Source organism: Balaenoptera borealis (assembly GCF_965194805.1).
Source record: "Balaenoptera borealis genome assembly, chromosome: 4".
In the NCBI taxonomy this organism is placed as follows: Eukaryota; Metazoa; Chordata; class Mammalia; order Artiodactyla; family Balaenopteridae; genus Balaenoptera; species Balaenoptera borealis.
The window spans coordinates 129,221,643-129,242,160 of record NC_138861.1 but is presented as its reverse complement, the minus strand read 5'-3'; the positions used below and the strand labels follow the sequence as shown (position 1 = coordinate 129,242,160).

At 38.0% G+C, this 20,518-nt stretch overlaps 1 long non-coding RNA gene across 1 annotated transcript in view; it reads right to left on the bottom strand.

Annotated features, from left to right (window-relative positions):
• LOC309627634 overlaps window positions 1–19,760 on the bottom strand; it is a 1,075,643-nt gene extending 1,055,883 nt beyond the window's left edge. Inside the window, exon 1 of the long non-coding RNA XR_014243877.1 lies at window positions 9,003–19,760. This is a non-coding gene — a long non-coding RNA (uncharacterized lncRNA). The remainder of the gene's footprint in view (window positions 1–9,002) is intronic.
• Between the last annotated feature and the right edge of the window lie 758 nt (window positions 19,761–20,518).

Here is a 20,518-nt window from a genome sequence, read left to right as displayed (position 1 = left end):
TACAATATCTCACAAGGAAACTGCTATAATGTTGATGAAATGGTAACTCAAGAAAACAAATTCTGCAAATACTCAGTATTTGCAGAATACTGAGTATTTCTAGTCTATACAAGGCACTACAAAGACACACAAATAAGTAAAATCTGTCCCTTGAAGAGCTTAAAACATAATGAGAAGTATAAACTAAAATCTCAAATAATCACAGAAAATTATAAATAAAATGGTATAGATTATTTTAGAAATAGGAAAAGATTACAAGGAATTAAGAGGGTCCAGATGTAATTTAGGAATGAGCAAAATGTGAAATGAGGAGTTCAACAGACAATCAACATTTTCTTATTATCTATTCTTTCCTAGGAGCTTTATATTTATCACCTCATTTAATCCTTGACACCATCCTTTTAATAGTTATTTTGTCCCAAATTCACAGACAGACTGATGCACACAGTGTAAACAACTTATACAATGTCACCCAGGTAACACGTAACCTAGTTCTCCTTGATTATACAACTTCTCACTGGCTCCTGGAGATGTGCTTTGAAATACATGATAATGGAAAGACTGTGCTTTCAAATACAGGTTCAACAAAAACAACCCTTTAAGTGCTTGGGTTTGCTATAAGGAGATTTACCAAGAGTAAGAGAGAACTGTAAACTAGATATGTTTTTGTCTTTTACTAAAAGAACCAAATTGGAAGAACTTCTAGTTAGAGATGGTTGAATAAAAAAATACCTATCTACTACTATTTGACTCAAAGCCCAGTTAAAACAAAAGAACAAATTTTTTAAAAATAAGGAGGAATTTCTGATTCTGCTATTGACAGAATAAGACCCTACCAGGCAATTCCCACAGAAAATAACTGTAAAATCCAGACATGCTACAAAATGCAATTGTCTGAAGGCACTGGAGAATGAACAGTAGACAGATTCTTGTGTTGTGTAAACACCTGAAAGAGAAGAAGAAGAGAAGAGCTATACCAAGAAAATTCCCATTTTTGTGGCTGTTAGCAAGAAGCTAAGGAGTATTGGCATGTCAAAACAGGATAAGTGCCAGTGGAAAGAGTTTAGGATTTTCTGGCCAGGGGAACAAGAGAACTAAAGTCATGCAAATCATGGAAGCTGAAGAAAGTGGGAGAACCCTTGAGGACAAAGAGCCATTTAAAGATTGGATTCCAAATGCTGTCTACTCCCATCTTTTACTGGCCCTGAACCATGCATGTGCTGCATCAATTCAAAGCAGATCAGCAAAAGGCAAAAATTGCGAACTGACACTGGAGTTTCCACCAACGAAACAGAGTGCACATATAATCCCAGCTAAGATAATAGCCTGATGAAACAAAAGAAACAACACTCATTTGAAAAAAAAAACAGAATCCAAAATCCCCACAATTTAATAGTCATACTGTCAAGAATACAATCCAAAATTGCTTGACAGAAAAGAAAAAAAGAAAGAGGGAGAAAGGCATTTCAAGAGAAAAGAAAATCAAACAAGATCAACCCTGAAATGAAACAGATGTTGAAACTAGCAGAAAAGTTTTTGTAACTATTCTTAATGCAGTAAAACAAAATATACTCATGGTGAATGAAATGAAAGGAAATCTCAGCAGAGACACAGAAGTTAAAGCTAAAAAATTGGAAATTGTAAGAACTTAAATGTACAATAGCTGAATTACAAATTGCACAGGATGGACTTAGTCCAAGTCTAGAAAAAAGAGCTAACAGAGGATAGAGTAAATAGACTTGAATATAGATCAAAAGCAATTATCAAATATGAAGAATAGTTAAGATATCATGAAGACAGAACAGAGACTCAGGGACCTAAATATTAAATGATCTAACATATGCGTAACTGGAATCCCGGAAAAAAAGGAGAGAAGAGAATAGAAAAATTATTTGCATAAACAAGGGCTGAAAATATCCAAAATTTAATGAAACAAAGAAGTTTAAAGATACTCAATGATGCTCAATGAACATCAAATGGAGTAAACATAAGGATATCCTTTCTTACCTTTCTTATAAATGCCTAACATGCATTAATTATTTAATCTTTACAAAATTATCAAAAGATAGTTAATATTAGTATCTTCATTTTTAGATTTAAACACTGATACATATACTAAAAAAATGGGTTCAAATACTAATATAAGATCAGCAAGCTAATAAATGGCCAATCTCTTATTTGAACCCTAGTCTGACTCTAGAGGCCCTGCTTTTAACACTCTTCTAAATAGGCTTGTACATACACTGACTTAGTATCCCTAAACTCCTGAAGAAGAAACTGAAAATATGGAATGGAAAAATATTCAAGCATATAATAGAAGAAATGTAGACACCATGTTCAAGGAAAAACTGATAATGTTTACCACTGATATATGTTTGGTGAAGTTACTAAATTTCATCAATTAAAAAATGAAGTCTAGTTATCTGAACAAAAAAAGCAACTCATAAGCAAGTTAGAAAATATTAGTCTCGCTTCAAGCTACCATATAGGTAGAAATAGAATACCTATGACCTATTAAAAAAAATAAACTACTTGATGAAATCCAGCCAACTGAATACAATTCAAAACTTAAGTACTCAGAAGGGTGAAAGCCATAGTAAAAAGGACAGTTCATGAGCTCTGAAACTTTATATTTCCATTGAAATGTAGAGATAGGACTAAAAAACTGAATATTATGCTCATAAAATAAATATAAGGTTATAAATCCTGGTGATGTTAAAATATTAATATTAAAATTAGTAATAGCAAATATTTGGAAACAGATGAGAGAGAAACTGGGAATTATTATGTGTGAATCAGTTATCTACTGCTAGGTAATAAATTATCTCAAAACTTAATTGCTGAAAATAACTAACATTCATTATTTCACACAGTTTCTACGAGTCGCACAGGTCAGCCTTATTCAATGAGAGAGGGAACAAACTACACAAGGGTGCAAATGCCAGGAGATGAGAATCACTGGAGGCCACCTTGGCAGTTGGCTACACCATGTGTTCATTTCCTCATCTTTCATAACACAGAATTTATTAATATTGTCCAAAATTGAAACATGAGGCTACATTATAACAACTCCAAATTTTAAATAGTTTTTAAATAGCATGAAACTATTAAAGAGATTTATTTTCAAGTGTGTTTAATTCATTTTGGTAACTAAATTAGAATCTTTTTTGTCATTTGTCAATAATTTATACCAGAATTATTCAATACCATAACAAGTTTTCTCAGTAAAATTTATGGCTTTTATGGAATGTTGCCATATATTACAGAATTTCTCTATGGAAATTAATCTTATTTTATTTTCTAAATGTAATTTAACATCTAACCTCTCATTTTAGCATCAATGTGAGGAATGTTAAATAGAAGTAGGTTTCTTACCTTTTAAAGACTATTTTACAAACTTCAGGATTAAGAAACTTATAGAATTATGGAGAACATGTGGAAACAATTTAAAGCACTGACATGTCAAGGCAAAAACAGAAAAAGGAAAAGTCACTCTTTTGCAGTATGGAAAAAAATTCCCTTGGTCTGACTTTTGAGTTCTTCCATTCTCTATCTTGATCCTATCAACCCATCTCATTTCCCACTTTTTCCCAAAAGACGACTTCATTCTGTAAGATCAATGTCTCCCTGTTAGAAACATGCTATTTAAAAATCACTAAAAATTGGAGTTGTTAAATAATGTAACCCTATGTTTAAACTCTGGAAAGTATTAATAAATTCCCTGATAGGAAAGATGAGAAAATGAACACAGAGTATAGCCAGCTGCCAAAATGGTCTCCCGATGATTTTGTTCTCCTTTATTTTCTACATTGGTTTATGTTACGTCCTTTAAAGGAATCCGATTTAAAGCATGGGCCTCCTCCCCTGATTTTTCCTAACTTCTATTCCTCTACCACAGCCTTAGGTTCTTGCTTTAGAATCTTCCCTAGTCTCCCTTCTCCACCTTATGGGTTTTCTGAAGCAGAAGCAGTATTCCTAACCACCGCTTGAGTAAACGACAGGAGGGCTATGGCTTCTCCTCGATGTCAGGCACACCCTCGATGTCAGGCAAATGTAAGGAGCCCTGAGCACTCTCTTCTTCTTGCCCCTGCTGTAGTCACCTAAGATTCTGCTGGTGAAGTACACCTAAGGGAGAGGATTCAGAGGCTGGTCTCACAGAGTGAAGTGATATTCTCTAAAGTTCACTGGTTTTGATTAGCTTTCTACTTTCTACTACCCTGGAAGGCTGTCATTTCATTTTAAACAAACGTTTTAAACAATTTCTCCTCTGGTAACTAGCAAGCAAGAAAAGGGTGGTAAAGTCAGATATTACCTGGATTTTATGTAATGGAGTGTTACGGGACTTACCATTTATTCATTCAGTCACTCCATCAATAGTTATTAACAATAACTTTGTGCCAACCACTACTCTAGATCCTGAAACTCAGTGATAAACAAAGAAAGAAAAATCTCTGTTCTCACAGAATTTATATTCCTATGAATTGCTCATTGCCCTTGCAACATCAGTTGGTGTTCCAGCTATACATTCTGGAATAAATAAAACACCTGTGGGGAAATTTATTTTTCAAAGAGGGCCCCAACACTGTCTCCCACTTCTAATAAAATGTGACTCTGACACTCCTCCAAAATGGGGGGTTTAATAGGGTGACCAACTCATCCTGGTTTGCCTGGAACTTTTCTGGTTTTAGCACTGAAAGCCCTGTGTCCCAGGGAACCCCTTAATCCCAGGCAAAAAACCATGGGGGCTTGGTCACCTAAGATTTATCGTCCTTCCCCTTAATCTAGATGGCTTATGACTACAACAAAAAGAATGTATGTGACTTCCAAAACTAAGTCATAGAGGCTTATCTCATTTGGAACCTGGCACCAAGCTCTGAGGAAGCTCAAACTAGCCCATGTGAAGAGACCTTAAGCAAAGACCACAAAGCTACATGGTGTTCCAGTCAAGAGACCAGCTGAGGTCCTGGCTAACAGTCAAAATCAACCCCCAGAAGTGGAAGTTTCCATATGACTCAAGCCCTCAGCCATTAAGTCACTCCTAGCTTTCAAGTATTCCCAGTTCAGACATGGTGGAACAGAGAAAAGCCAGTCCTGCTGTGCCCTTTCAACTTCCTGACCCAAACAGACACTGAAAGACAATGGTTGCTATCATTTTAAGTCACTAAGTATGGGGATGATTTGCTATCTGTCAGGAACAGATAACTGACATACTTTCCCAAACTTGGGGACTTAAAAATACAAACACTTTACTATTACTGTCAATTTTATGGACCAAGAATTTAGGACACCTTCAGCCAGGTGAGGGTTCTGTTTGTCATAGCATTGGCTGAAGCTAGTCAGTGGAAGTCATCTAGCTAATACGCTGCTTTGGAGACGCCAAGACAGCTTCACTCAAGTGTCTGACATCCTGGAAGGTATGGCTGGAAGCAGGGCTAGCTGGGACTGTCAGCTGGAGCACTTCTGCAGCATGGCCGACTCAGGTTAGGCAGACTTCTTAGGTGGCAGCTCAGAGCTTCCAGAGAATGCTCTGGTAGGCCTGCATAAAAGTTGCAAGTCTTCTTAGGACCTAGCCTCAAAAGTCCCAGAAAGTGTTCTCCAGCATGTTCTATCAGTTAGGCAAGTCACTAAGGCTAGCCAAAATTCCTGGAGAGAGGAATTGGACTCTGCCCGTCAATGGGAAGAGTAGCAACTGATTTGCAGCCATGTTGAATCTTCCATACTTGGAAGATTCATACAAGAACCATACGTGAGCACAAGGAGTTAAGATGACAAGATTGAGAGTTTAAAGACAAGCGTGCATCCCTCTTCATCTTTAGGTTCAGATATACTCTTCAACAGCTACTTGGACTCTCAATCAAATGTTTTGTTTGTTTGTTTGTTTCAAAGGCCATTATATTGCCATTTCATTAAGGTCAGGGTGTTAATGCTAATCATCTAAAAATGGCAAACACCAAACTTGTGTATGTAGGTGTCAGGAATTTAAAACAGGCTATGTGGACTACTACTGTAAGTATATATTACTTTTTTTTTTTTGGTTTTTTGTTTGTATTTAAACATCTTTACTAGAGTATAATTGCTTTACATTGTTGTGTTAGTTGCTGCTGTATAACAAAGTCAGTCAACTATACGTATACATATATCCCCATATCCCCTCCCTCTTGTAGGTCCCTATCCCACGCGTCTAGGTGGTCACAAAGCACCGAGCTGATCTCCCTGTGCTATGCGGCTGCTTCCCACTAGCTATCTATTTGACATTTGGTAGTATATATATGTCCATTCCACGCTCTCACTTACTTTTGTATTAAGAAAAAGAGTCATTTTTAAAAGTAAGATTCTCTGAATCTATAGCTAATCTTTATTAACAGACTGGGGCTATGACATAAATTCTAAATGAATATAGGAATCAGTGAAAATTTCAAGTATAAGGCAAAGGATGAGTGTTCTAAATAAAATGAATTTCAGACTCAATATTTTCACACATGTTGTTGCAACATATTTTGCTTTGTGTTATAATTGCTAGTAGAATTCTGCCAAGGAGTTATTAAAAGCAAATTTAACATTAAGCAATGGTTTTCACATGGGCAACTGCATTCCAACAAGCTTCCTGTCTTAGGCATATGGAGCCACTGCTCATTTCAATGAATTATAATCTTCATCAATTTAATAATCAGCAGGTGGCTGTTGTATCTGCACTTCTTGACTTCGGTAATTTCAAAGTCTCCAGTGTGTAATCTACTATTCATTTTGATTTGTACATTCCACACTTATTTCTCTCTTCTAAGAATTAAAAAAAAATTTTTATTTGAATCTATTCCTTTTTAAACCTAGAATGTATCTTCCCAGACTAAGATTTTTAAAAATTAAGAGAGGGTGAAACTAATTAGAGATATTCGTCACAAAATCTCTCTTCTTCCTTTAGCCTCTTATTATTCTTCATCATCATTAGTAATATACACTGACTTAGGGCCCACTATATGCAGGGCACAGTGGACAACATGTCATGATTTCAAAAACATATGTAAAACAAAGCCTACATTCAAAAGGTTTACAATCTTGTTGAGGATATGTCACATATATATTTAAGACAATAATACAAGGTAATTTGGGGCTGGATGTCAGAAAGACAGGTGTAAGGGCCCTTGAAAACCCTTGAACTTGAATCATGTTCTCTAATCTAAGAAACCATGGCCATAGATAATACCCTTCCCTTTTTGGAGACTGTTCTGGTACCCTGACAATTCTCTGGTCACCCAGACCCCCAAGGACATTATTCAGGACATCCACAGAAGTAACCTCCTGCTATGATTCACTCTTTATGGAAGAGTCCTCTTGTCTAACTCCCCAGAAGACTACCACACAAAGAGTTTGCCCCAAATAAGCAGGCTGTTGAAAGAAGCTATTATTTTAAAACTAAGAAATTCATATCAATAGGAATAAATGGAAGATAGAAAAACAGAGAGATAAAACATACTAAAATGAGGCTAGAAATGGAGTGGCCCAGGCATAGAAGGAGGAGAAAGAGTAAAAAGGGATGTACTATTTAGGGAGCAAAATTCCCTCAGGTCAATGCGAGTTATCTAATAAAACCATAATAATAATGTGTAACAAGTACTCACAAAACCTCAGTGACATACAATGAGTGTGTACTGTTTGCAAAAATGGGTGATCAGGCAGTTCAACCGATCTATCCTAGGCTTGCTCACAAGTTACCTGGGGATACGCTGGCTGTCAGCTGATACAGAATGACCTTGGCTGCCTCAGCTGAAGCAACCTAGATTGTACTGTCGCTCATTTTCCAGCAGACCAGACTAGCATGTTCTTATCCTGACAACAGGAGATCTGTTCCCCGGGATTGTTTTATTGTGGCTCATTTGATGGCTGTAGTTTGGTCTCAGAGGGACACATGTTAGTGAACAGAGTTTGCTAAGGACTTAACTTGTTCTAATCATTTAACGTATCAAATGTTCTTGCTCCAAGAAAAGGAAGGTTACTTGCCTGTTAAGAAAACAAGCATTACAACTGGCTGACAAAACCCAACTGGAATTAGTTATGAAAGGTCATTCTAAACAGACACATGTTTTCGTAGGGCTTTTTAAAATGCAAAATGTCTATAGGTAGTAAAATAATCCTGGTGTGATACAGCAGCATTCCGAAGTCTTGTTTAAGAGCCTGTTTAAAGTAAAAGAGATTAAATTAACACATTCTGAAAAGGCGATTAAATACACACTAATCATTACTGAAAACTCATCAAGAGCTTCAATCTGTTACATTTCAATCTTGATTTTTTTGCAGTCACTGAAACACACTTGGATTAAAAAGGAGGTATGGTAATCTGTGACCGTCACAGTTGTTAGGGTACTGCTGAATCCTGTTTAAAGCTTCCAAAAGAGTTTTTTTTACAGTAATTGCTACTTGGAACAAAATGACACTTATCCTTGGGAAGTGTTAACATTTTGTTGTTGCTGTTATTGCTGTGACTTCTGTAAGTAATTCATCTAAAGCTATAACATGTTGGCAGAAAAGGGAAGCAACATTTTCTGAAGGTCTACAATGTCTTGGGTGCTTTGCCATGGAGAGCTTTAACTTTCACACTGATTTTCAGCATAGGCATTATTATTTTGATTTTATAAATGTGAAACTAAGAGTCATAAGTAAAAAACTTTGCCCACTTATGCTCAGAGACGAATCTGTTTATAGTCAACCTAGATCTAACATGAAAATTCTTTCCCAACTCAAAGATTCTGCTTTTGTGGTTTATTGGTCTGGAACACTCCTCTCCCAGGTCTGGGCTCTCCTCCTGACCTCAGACTGTATTACCTAATCGTGGTGCCCTCTCTGAAGTCAGTTCCCCCTGCACCCCATAAACCAATGCCAAGCCCTATCTCAGCACCTTGTTTCTTTCCTAAGAAGCATACTGGGGCTTCCCTGGTGGCGCAGTGGTTAAGAACCCGCCTGCCAATTCAGGGGACACGGGTTCAAGCCCTGGTCTGGGAAGATCCCACATGCCGCGGAGCAACTAAGCCCGTGCGCCACAACTACCGAGCCTGTGCTCTAGAGCCTGTGAGCCACAACTGCTGAGCCTGCGTGCCACAACTACTGAAGCCCGCACGCCCAGAGCCCGTGCTCCACAACAAGAGAAGTCACTGCAATGAGAAGCCCGCGCACCACAACGAACAGTAGCCCCCGCTCGCCGCCAACTAGAGAAAGCCCGCACGCAGCAACAAAGACGCAACTCAGCCAAAAATAAAAAATAAATAATAAATTAAAAAAAAATGAAGCATACTTGTTTACTGGGTTGTTTGTTTAGTTGGTTAGTTTTATGCCTATCACATCCTCTAAAATGTCAACTCCAGAAGAACTGGGACCATATCTGTCTTACCCACTTTGAGATAGCCAAAGCTTAGCAAAGATTTGACATATAATAGACAATCCAGTAAATATTAGTTGATCAGGTGACTCCCAGCTTTCTTCACTCACTACATTGCCCCTCACGGACTATTAATTGCATTGAAAAACTTCTTCTGTTCATTAATTCCCAAAATAAAGAATGTTGAAGATAAAATAATAAGAACAAAATGTCCCAATTGGATACTTTTATAGTCCCATATTACTGTTTCCATACAAATCTTTCTGGTTTCTTGCACTACTTGAAAATGAAGATGTTTCGACACCCCAGTGATAAAGTGAGTGTGGGCTTATCTACCCTCTAAAAAAGATCAACCTGGAACAACCAGAGATAAGACCATCTCAGCAGAGCTATGTTTTGTGGAGGGTCCAGAGTTCTGTATTCATGGCGCTACTTTTTATCTTTTCCACGATAGGGGTTGGCAGAACTGTGTGTGTGTGTGCCACAAATATATGTGAAGTGGCATTATGTTATTCTTGGGCAACAAACATAAGCTAGGCATTGTTCTCTGTCTGGGGACTCAAAGTACCAACAGGATACAATCCCTGTCCTTAAGGAACTCACAGTTAAGTAAATCAGTTTATGTTGATATTAGTTTTCATGTTTCAACCTACTAAATAAGGGTTAACATTGACAGCAACCTATCTCCCAGGGCTACGGAGCTTGGGGTGTGGAAAGCAGAGGAAGGAGTAAAGAGCAATAAGGTTACAAGTCTTTGTTTATTTCTTCTGCATTATTATTAGCTGCAGTGCAATGCATGTGGTAGCTGACCTTAAGGAAGGCCTTGATTTGCGAGAACTTGTCATTCGTTTCTCATTGTTTCCCATTGCTGGTTGCCTAGTCATGGTCTAACTTTACTTAAAGCCCAAGGGAAGTTAAGAAAGCATATTTCATTTCTCACTCCATTAACAGGAGGGGAAAGCTATGGGAAAGTAGATATAACATTTGTTGCTGAAAGTACAAAAGATCATTAAACATGAGTATACCCAGATGGGAGCTCCACAAACATGTATGATCAAGTGTCATTTTGAATTGGAGATGTAATTTAATTAGGTTTGGCCAGCTTATGACAAATTTCACTAAAACAGTTTTATCTGTCTAGTTTTATGACATTCAAGTCCAGAAGGAGTGGTTTTTGTGTAGTATTCTCTCAGGTGTTATTTTGTGTAGTTCTTAAGACAAAGAAAGCAGAGAAGCAAGCATAGACGGGGGTTCAGTTGTTTACTGAATTTTGCAGTAGCATGTGCATACTACTATATTATAACCTTCAAGAATGTTGCCTCCAAATATAAAGATCAATGATGAAAAAATGGAATTTACTATCTACAGAGATGTATGGATTTGAACCAAAGCCTTAAAGAGATATTTCCCAATGCTTCCTTTCCTCTCTTCATTTCCTTTTTCTTCTTTCTTATCTTTTATTCCAAATATGAAAAAAATGATAAACCATTTTTAAAGTGAGAAATTCAAAGCAGATTGCCCTAGTGTTTGCTTTAGAGACAACTCCAACTAACATACTGTTACACTCAATGGTGAAGTGACACCCTTTGTCTTGAATTATGGACAAAGGTCTAAGGGTATTTGTGATTTTCTTCAACTTCCTATAATACACTGATACTGGGAATTCCCTGGCTGTCCAGTAGTTAGGACTTGGTGCCCTCACTGCTAGGGGCCCGGGTTCGACCCCTGGTTGGGGAACTAAGATCCTGCAACCCCTGTGGCATGGCCAAAAGAAAAAAAATATATGCTGATATTCAAGTTGTGTGGAAAGTGTTTAGAGGTGATGTCAACAGCTGCATAGGTCATGCAAGAACACCACACCCAACTACCATCTGTTTGAAATAAAAAACTACTACCACTGAGATTCTAAGTATAGACACGTTTCCTGCAGGTTTAAAGTAAAGGGCCAAAGTATAAGGCCATCATATTAGAGTCAGTCGTCTTGGTTCTTTCCCCATGAAGAGCTAACAGGAGAGCCACCTCAACATTTTAAGACATGAGTTCCCTACCAATAGTCATCTGCCTGTCTGTCCTCTCCTTCCCTCTTTCCCTTTTCTTTCTTGCCTGAAGATATTTTCTATCCAGGAAAAAAATTCAGTTTTTTGTTTTGTTTTGTCTTGTTTTGGTTCCCATATCTCAAGATTGTTTAGCTGATATTTTTGTATGACTTTTCCTTGTGATTTATTCATTGTCATCTTTCTATCCTTCCTTTGGTAACCTGTTACTAAACTATTAGTTTGCCTGTTTAACCTTTATTTTCTTGCTAGTTTCCTTTTAAAATATTTTACCCTTAGAATTTGATATCTATTTATTTTTACGTTCAACTTTTTTGTTTCCAAACTCCATTCTTCACCTTTGATTTTATCAACCTCTACACCCTGATGTTGCTGCTAAAAAGGTTCACATCAATCAGATTCTTATTCCTTTGTAAATAATCTATTTTCTTTATAGAAAGTTTTAGGACTTTTCATTCTTCATGTTCCAAAATCTCTCTACCACATAGCTGAGAGCATGTGTGTGTGTGTGTATACATGCGTGTGCACTTTGAATACATCCTGCTCAGGATTTGGGGTTTTCCTTTATCTGAGTAACCATATCTTCCTGTCCACAAGTTCTCTGTCTTTCCCTTCCCTTAAATATCATTTCCATTCTCTCTATTTTCTCCATCTGGCACTCATTTTGATAGATGCTGGAATATTTAATGCTATCAACTCTTCTCTTGTATTTTTGCTTCTTTAACCCTTGTTGCTGTGTGCCATTTTATGTCATTTCTCACATTTCCAGCTCATTAATTTCTTCTTCATTTGATTTTGTGTTCTTCTGGAAGTGAAGTGAGATTTTAATGTTAATAATTATACCATAGTCCTTATAGTCACACCTTCTAATTATTGCCATTACTATCTATTCTATTTTTACTGAGATATAATTGACATATAACATTATTGTTACTATCTACTCTTATTTCATAAATCCCTAATCATATTCCTTGGTCATGATAGCTTTGTTTACAACTCTTAGGACATATGTGATATTTATTTTAACTCCCTGAACTGATATTTCTATTAAGTCCATTTCCTTTTGTTGAGTTTTAACCTCTCTTTCCTGTGACCAGTGTGGTCTTTTGGACCTGACCAGCCCTTTTGTCACCAGGGCATTTGCAGCAACCAAGGACAAGAGCTTTTCTTTTTTACTTGAGTTTTCCCTTACACTTCTCTGGCCTGGAAGCAGATATGTGATGTTTGCTGCCTGGATGGAGGGAATGGGTGGCCGGGGGCAGAGATGAAAAGCTTGCCTGCATGACTGCTCCGCTGCACATTCCTGAGTAACTGTCCTGGCAGATACCCTTTAGGACACATTTGCCCCTGGCTTCTGTTCCTGGCAGCATGAAGAGCACTCTCCCCAAATGAAATTATTCCATTAGTCCGTGTAGACCAGCAGTTGGAGCCTTCACCAAAGCATATGACTTAAAAGTGATGACCCTGGATTTATGAGTGGTGGACATCAGAATGTAATTCTGCTTATATGTCGGTAAGTGTGTGTATGTACACACCACAAGTACAGTAATATATTTGGTTATATATTTAAAAAAAAAAACCCAAATTTTTAACAAGTACTCCTGGAAAGTAGAAGTGGGTTTTGTTTTGTTTTTAAATTTATTTATTCGTATTACTTGAATTTTTTACACACATGCATCATATATAAACTTAAAACAATTATTAAAATTGAAAGAAATATAATCTTTGCAATGAATACATTTATCTGAATACTCAAATTCTACAAACCAGTAGGAGCCGGCACCTGAACTGTTCTATTCTAACCCCCACTGGAATAAATTTTACATGAATGACTTTTTGGTGTTATGCCATAGAATTTTACTAAAAGAAGTTACACAAAATTTTCTCTGTGACATTTGTTGTTTTTCTTACCTTACAAATGTTGTTAAGAAAACAAGTCATTACATTTTAACCAGCTTTTTAGTACCAGGAATATTCTACAGGTCCCCTGAGCAGTGACTTTGTTTGTATCTTAATAAGTTTGTGAATCTTGTAACTAATTACATTTCCCTCTTTACACTGGCTGCTAGAAATCTCTGAGCCAAATAGCTAGCCCACTTTAAGCAAGTAGACAGAATCCTGCAGCAAGCATTTGTTAAATTCTTTTACCCTTTGCTTCATCTTGTTTTTCCAAAATATTTTCCCTTTACCTCAATTTCCCCACTTATTTGTTTTTATTTTGTATATTTTTGTAAGTTGCCTGAAATCCTTTTCAAAACAAAGTAGGGTATAAATAACTAAAATCATAAATATGCAAAGCAAACCATGCCAGGACACAGTGACATTTCCATTTATGACCTAAATATTACTAGTTTTACTTTGGCCCTAATACCCATAATACTTTCGTTTCCCCTCCACAGCCCTAGGGAAGCCATTTACTCTTAATATACTATTGAGTCTATTCAGCATCCAAGGGTGCTTTGAAGGGAAGATGGGTCAAAGAAGAGGCAAAATTTCATAATTTTCGATGGGTCCCCAGATAAGAAGTTTCTTCAGGAGAATTATACAAGGGAAAAGCTATATTTATCACGTTTAATAAACAGTGTAGAGGTTTAAGTTGTCGTTTGCATTTTCCATTAGTTAGATCCCAAACTAGATAATCATCCATTTAGAGTTATCAAATTCACTCTCTTTATGTTGTTGCTATTAAACACCACTGACATGCGAAAGGAGTTAAAAGCCACATGAGTCAAAAGGAACTTGAGGGGAGTTCCCTGGTGGTCTAGTGGTTAGGATTCAGCACTTTCACTGCCGTGGCCTGGGTTCAATCTGAGATCCCGCAAGCCATGTGGTGCAGCCAAAATAAAAATTAAAAAAAAAAAAAAAAAAGGAACTTGACTTTTGTTTTACTATAACTACTCTGAGAGAGAGAAAAATCTAAAATATTCCTTTCCCTCTCTTTCCTATTTCCATATTTCTGGCAAAATATATCATGATAAAGCTGTTTTTATTACACTATACTAGCTGAGCTCACAAAATAACAAAGAACAAAAGGCAGAAAAGAAAACTCTAATAAAACTAGGAATGGTCATAATCCCAAACCATAAACTGTGAAGGCTATTTGCCAAATCCAGAGAGGATGCCACAAGCTAAATTATACCTCTCCAGAGTTCCTGCAGGTAACGGAGTTCTTAAAAAGCAAGTGACAGAGCCCAGGAAGCCTCAGCAACTATTGTTTACTTGCTTCAACGAGTTCTGTATGTGTGCCCAGTTCCACCCACACAGAATCATAGAATAGAAGGGACCAAAGGACAAACCATTTATACTTGCCACGTTTATTTCCTGAGACATAGACTCCTAACTCAGCAGTTGGACTGGGGACGAGGCAAAAAGTATAAACATATTTGCAGTTGATACCAGAGTCAGTTAATAAGAGAACTAAATACAGACAAATTCACAATTTGGAAAACCACTGATATGTAGCAGTTCACTGTCTATTTGTCCAAGTGAAGGAGAAAGTGCCCCAAGAGAAGACACAGTGACTATGTGAGAAATGTTTTGAGACAATGCTCACAAATTGATACTGGCAGCTGCCCTAGATCATGCTCCCTGTTTCTCTCCACACATTTTTTTAGTAAATAGCTTGTACATTCAAAACAGTAGTAGCCAAAAAGAAACCAGAACAATACCTAAATATAGATACAAACAAAAAAATAAAAAGTAGGAGAAAGAAAAGTATAAAGCATTAAAAATCCATTGAAGAATTACAGTAGACTGAGCCTCTCAACCTCTATTTGGATCTTCCTCTAGTATACTACAGAGACTGGAAAAATAAAAACTACACTTCCCAGATGAACTTGCAGATGATGTTCCAGTATGATTGAGGTTCCACCAACTGAGGCTTTTTTTTCTTTCTTTTTTTTTTTTTTTTGGTGAAACTTGAATTCAGAACTGAGGAAGTGAGAAGAGAATCACAGAACAAAGCATGCCTTCTGCTGGTGTGGGTCATACCAACTGCAGCATGGCTCTGGAGCTAACAACCATAGCTTCCCAGCTTCCTCATTTCAGCAGGAACACCAACTACACTGGAAACCATTTCCATTCTGTGGCTTTGGGAATTATTTCTGGAAGTTCATCCTGAAACTTGCTTCTTCAACCCTTCCAATATTTCTGCAACCCATATAATATGCTACAGTAAATCCCTTATTAAGCAGGCTACATTCTGCCCTTGCAACTGTGTACCTCCGCAACAGAGTATCAAAGAAATGGAAATCTAGGATTTGCTCTCTGACCTAAATAGGTTTCAGTAGAGAAAGTCTCCTACCAGAACTAAATGGTGGGGACTAGGGAAATCTATGATGTGCGTTGGTGAAACAGTTATTTAGATTGTCACCTGTGATCATGTGGAATGAAGCCCATTTTGGAGTCAATGCTTTGACCAACCAAGTAGCTGCTACAATAAAATATTACGGTAAAAATTAAGAATGTGAAGTTCATGGGACTGTCAATAATGTCTTCTAACTACATTGTTGAGGTTAATAAAAAAGAAAATAACCAGTGCAGGATTTTAAGTTCTCAGCTCAAGTTAGGGTACATATATGTCAATTCTCAACCTCATCAAGTGTTTCTGGAAAACTAAGGACATTGGGAGAAAGTGGTGGCCTGATCATTTGAATGAAGACACTTGGGTAGACTCAGATAACTTTGAGCACCCCAGATCCCTAAGTCCCTGGGGGCCACCCTGGTCAGCAGAAGCAGTTCCTCCTTCCCTGTCTGATAAGTAGAGACCTACCAGACCTAAGATCCTCTAATGGCTTCATCTGAGCAGGATACCTTTCAAAAGAATGACAAGTTTTCTCATGTTCCACTCCTTGCATCTTTCATTGCCTCAAGATAGTCAGCTAGAATCAAATCCAAACATGTCATGGTGAGGATGGTACAAAGTCTAATTCAGAAAGTAAACAGCTTACATACCAAAATAATTTAAATATTTTGTAGTTAATTTTACACTGTGGTTAACCTGGGGGAATATCATGGAAATAGATTCTACGAGTGCTAGACCATGGAGAAAGGAACAAAATTATAGACCAGGATAAATTTATAAGTAAGGCTACACTTTCATTAAATGAACTTAGTATGACAAAAAAAAAAAAAAAAATCCTTGGAAGTGTTCAGCAAGAAATCCCAAGACTTAAGAAGACAGAAACGTTGGAATAGATTAATTAGGTATAACCATATCCTAACTAGATCTCCTAAGAGGGCTCAGAGTATACCGCCCAACCAAACCACTGAGAAATACACTGCTTTAGTCATTATTCAGTCAAGGAAGACTGAAGCACCACCTTTCCTGAAAAGCTCTGTAGTTCTGTAGAGGTTGTCCTTTTAGATTGAAAGAAGCTGCTACTTAAATGATCTCCCTGACTTCAATGAGCCGATAGAGAATCACTTGACCAGGAAAAGCAAAGTGGGCAAGATGACTATGATGGACAGCAGAGCCAGAGCGATTATCAAAATGGTTTGACCCGCAAGGATCTTTGGTATGCACTAATTAATGAAGAACTGAGATAAATGGGCAGTCTTACTAAGGTTCTGCTTGATTTGTATAACATCAATAAAAACCTACATCTGGTAAACAGAGGCCTGACTTGAGTCAACAGATTTAAGGCTCCTCATCCAATTTCCAGGCCTGGGTCAGTATATACACCCACAGCCCCTGAATAAAGGTGAGAACAGGTATATTTCAGGAGGGACCTTGCAATAATACCACAAGTATAAATCTTCTTAAAAAATTCCTAGAAGTCTACTCTAAAGGGATTAGGGCCATTTGTTAGGATGTGATGGTTAATTTTATGTGTAAACATGACTGCGCTAAGGGATGCCCAGATAGCTGGTAAAATATTATTTCCGGGTGTGTCTGTGAGGGTGTTTTCAGAAGAGGTTAGCATTTGAATCATATAGACAGAGTAAAAAAGATCTGCCCTCACCAATGAGGGCTGGCATCATCCAGTCTGTTGAAAGCCCAAATAGGACAACAACAAAAAAAGCCAAGGAAAGGTGAATTCTCCCTCCCTCTTCTTGAGCTGGGACATCCACCTTCTCCTGCCCTTGGACATTGTAACTATTGGTTCTTGGGCCTTCAAACTCCAGGACTTAATGCCAGTGTATCCCTGATTCTCAAGCCTTCAGCCTCATACTGGGAGTTACACCATTGGCTCCCTGGGTCTTTGGCCTCTGGACACGGACTGAGATATACTACTGGTTTTCTTGACTCTCCAGCTTGCAGATGGCAGGACTGTGGTATATCTCAGCTCCTGTAATCATGTGAGCCAATTCCCGTGATAAATCTCCTCATATATATCTATATATATCCTACTGGTTCTGTTTCTCTGGAGAACCCTAATACACAGGGTTACTATGTGTTGAGAAAAGGAACTACCCATACCTTCCAATAACAAATGGATACTGATTCTGAGATGACATAAACCCCTGAGGATCCAGAATGCCACTGTTTCCTAAGAGTTAGAAAGGATTTACTTAGGGGATGATTTATAACTGGAGCTTTGGCTCAACTCCATCTCAGCATAGGCCTAGTATATCTGAGAACACGCCTGTGGTTATTTCCTCAATTCTGAATTCTCAGTTGGAACAGGCATACTCAGCTACTGACAGAACCATGACATCGGGACCCTGAACTGTGAAGTAAAGGATATAATGATAGAAATGGCAAAATGAGTCTCAGGGATAAATCCTTTCTCCCAAAGTAGTAAGTCAAAAATCAAATCTGTACTCCTGAGGGGCTTTCAGATATCAGTGTACCTCCAATGAGTACTTGAAAAATCCTGAGATTGTACATCTCATTCCACTCCCATTTAACTGGCCTGTTTGGCCCATGTAAAAAACAGACTGACTTTAGAAAAAGTCAATACTGTAGGTTGCTGTTAACCTAATCAGGTGTTGACTCAATCGTGGTTGCTCATCCACATGTAGCTCTTTACTGGAGCAGCCCCTGATAACCTTGTATGCTCCGATTCTCTCTATCGAGCACTCTCTCTCACACACACACACACACACACACACACACACACTTTCCCTCAGCCAGCAGGGTCAGAAGCTTAGGGTCATCATCGTTCCTCCTCAACTCTTGGCTTTGTACCACAGTTTCATCTGCAAACACTTGTATCATCTCACCATTCCAAAGGCCATCACGCTGATCTCCTATATTGAGGAACTATACACACATAGATAATGCCTAGGAAAATCAGTGTCCTTCCGACTCTTTGACGTTTTAGGGAGTCCAGAGTCCAAGACATATCAGGATATGAATATCCCCTCCAAAGTGAAAGACAAGGTGCTGGACCTTGCTTGCTTATCACAAAAATAGAAATGTAACATTTCAGGGAGCTTTTTGGATTTTGGAGAAAATATTTGCATATGCTCCTTCCACCAACTTATTAAATAAATAATTTGCAAGGCTGTCAACCTTAAGTAGAAGCCAGACCACAATAAGATATTCCAGCTAACCCAGACTGCAGCACAAGCAGCTTCATAATCCAGCAACTGAAGTGGGGATCTGGAAGAACTATTGCTGATCAGAAGGTCTGTAGCAAATAGACTGTTGCAAGGACCCAACAGCAAGCCCTGACTGAAGATTCACAGACAGACCTCTAGAATTTAGGAGACATGCCAGCCTTCTTTTAGAAGATAAACACTCTCCTGTTACAAAACAGATGTTCTCTTGCTGCTAGGCTACTTGTTGGAGACTGAGACTTAACTCTGAGATACCAAGTAACAGGAGATGTGACTGTTCATCAGGAACTGGTTATCTGACCCAGGAAGCCACAAAGTTGGCATGTGAAAATGACACATACAAGATAGGACTAGCTGACTCTAAAGGCACAAGTAAACTGTGGGAACATATGGCCCCTGCCTGCTCCTGCTGTGCTGTCACTTCTTCAGTAGGACTCCTAGGGATTTCCCCAGGGCCAGCTGTCTGAGGAAGGAAAACACTGAGCCTGGTTTACAGGAGGTCCTGCATGGTACACCACACTAACCAGAGTGGTCTGCTGAAGCATTAAACATTTTGTACTCAACACTCAAAACGGAATATCATTGAAGACAAAAAAAAAAATCCCAAAAGAAGTAATAGAAAAACTGGGACACTCTACTGCTCTCTTGACAATAGGTGCTCTGCATAGAGTCCTGTGCATTAAAAGAACAATTACTAAAATCAGAAAATCAAAAATGTTAACTAAAAACTTAATTGCTGTAAATTTTTTAAAGGATAGTAAAAATACTTTAAAATTTTTGTCATGATAAAAAGTGTATAATTTTCAGTATCTTGCTAAACACTTCTAATCCACCTGGCACATTGGTTCAGAAGCTCTGGCCTATAAGACGCATTGAGGGGGGCTCAGTTGAGATGCGACCCTATCAAGGTCACGGAACCACAGTGACACGTGGTACCTGGAAATGTCAGGTACTGCAGAGGGCAAAAGTGAGACATGTCACTGAAAATAAGCAAATTACTTGAAAATTTGTATATACAGAACAGTCAACTCCCAACTCTACCCCTCTTCCCCACATACACACATAGATACAAGAGTCAGATTTCTGCCCCCAGGCAAAGTATTAGAGGGCTCCTCTCAAAGAAACTGACCCTAAGCAAACACCTTCACATAATGACATTTAGGGTAGGGTTGTAAATAAAATACTTACACTAAAAAATTATTTATTGTGTTAAACAAAATTCAACCAAGTAAATTTGAAGATCTAATTGGCTTTATTCAACGATTCATGAATCAGGCAGCATCCCATCTAGCAACTAGAAGGACACTCCAAAGGGCTGTACAAAATGGAATGTTTTTATAGGAAGAAGGGTGGGGTAATGCAGCTATTAGGAAAAGAAAAGAAAGCATTATTTTTAGGCCAGGACATCTTTTTGGGGATAAAGGATCAGCAGGGGTTTAACCATGCAGATTGCCTCTTCTTCCTCAGGGATGGGGAGGGCCCATGTGACAGATTACTGCACTACGTTGGTGCTGACCAGAAAATTCCAAACTGGTTGATTAAGATTACGTTTCTGGTGAAGGCAGCAACTGCAGTTGAGTTAGGTATTAAA